This window comes from Acyrthosiphon pisum, unplaced genomic scaffold (genome assembly GCF_005508785.2).
Source record: "Acyrthosiphon pisum isolate AL4f unplaced genomic scaffold, pea_aphid_22Mar2018_4r6ur Scaffold_10404;HRSCAF=11008, whole genome shotgun sequence".
Lineage (NCBI taxonomy): Eukaryota > Metazoa > Arthropoda > Insecta > Hemiptera > Aphididae > Acyrthosiphon > Acyrthosiphon pisum.
Genome location: NW_021758674.1, coordinates 1 through 1,433, shown reverse-complemented (window position 1 = coordinate 1,433; position 1,433 = coordinate 1). Strand labels below are relative to the sequence as shown.

At 30.6% G+C, this 1,433-nt stretch overlaps 1 pseudogene; it reads left to right on the top strand.

The window, feature by feature from the left end:
* Positions 1-82: 82 nt before the first annotated feature.
* On the top strand, positions 83-1,383 carry LOC100571659 (annotated as a pseudogene).
* The last annotated feature ends 50 nt before the right edge of the window (positions 1,384-1,433 follow it).

The window sequence follows — 1,433 nt, the reverse complement described above, 5'->3', positions numbered from 1 at the left end:
ATAGTTTTGTAACCATGGACACATCTATGTATAACATATTGTTTGATCAATATACATTAAAGTTTTTAATTTTAACCTGTAGTCTTCTTTTTATTTTTAACTAAAACCTTTATTCAAAATTGTTGTTTATTAGCATTAAAATGAAAATAACATATTGTACGGATGTTGACAGAACAGTTGTACTAAGTAATTTCGAGAAACGAGGCTGGGTACACGTTGGCCCTGATGATAATTGGAATTTTTTTTGGGCTGGTATACAAACATGTCGTAGTTTATTTAGTGTTGATAGCGGCTATAGAATGCATGACAACCAAATGATCAATCATTTTCCCAATCATTATGAAGTCAGTCGTAAAGATATGTTGGTTAAAAATATTAATCGTTACAGACGTGAACTCGAAAGAGAGGGAGATCCATTTGCCAAGCGTTTAGATGGAAAATACTTGTATTTAGATTTTATTCCAGTTACATTTGTGTTGCCAGCAGACTATAATTTGTTTGTAGAAGAATACCGCAAAGTCGGCCCAAGTACATGGATTATAAAACCAGTTGGAAAATCTCAAGGAACTGGAATATTCCTCGTTAATAAATTATCAAAATTGAAGAAATGGTTTAAAGAAGGCAAAAATAATAATTTCAATACATCTACCATAAAGGAATCATATGTTATATCTAAATATATTAATAATCCATTACTCATTGGTGGTAAAAAATTTGATCTTCGTCTATATGTTTTGGTCACATCCTTTCGTCCATTAAAAGCATACTTGTTTAAGTCAGGCTTTTGTCGGTTCTGTACAGTCAATTATAATACTAGTGTTGGAGATATAGAAAACTTATTGATCCATTTGACTAATGTCTCCTTACAAAAACAAGGTGATGAATACAACAGTATGCATGGCGGTAAATTAATCATTCAAGATTTAAGACTATTTTTAGAAAGTACAAGAGGAAAAACAGTAACTGACGTGCTTTTTGATAATATTGTTTGGTTGATTGTTCATTCTTTAAAATCTGTGAGCAACATAATGGCTAATGACAGACATTGTTTTGAATGTTATGGATATGACATTATAATTGATGATAATTTAAAACCCTGGCTAATTGAAGTCAATGCATCTCCGTCACTAACATCTACTACAGCTAATGACCGTATTTTAAAGTATAAATTGATTGACAATATGTTAAGCATAGTTTTACCACCCAGTGGAATACCTGATGTACGTTGGAATAAATGTCCATCTCGAGAGGCAATGGGAAATTTTGAACTATTAATTGATGAAGAGTTAGCAGCAAAAGATAAACCTGGACCATCAACTAAAATGGATTTAAAGGATAGATTAAAGCGAAAAACCTAAACATAAAAAAATTAATTAGTACCAGACAAAAATAGATGTGTAATTAATTTCAAAATTAAATGTCTTATTTGTAAA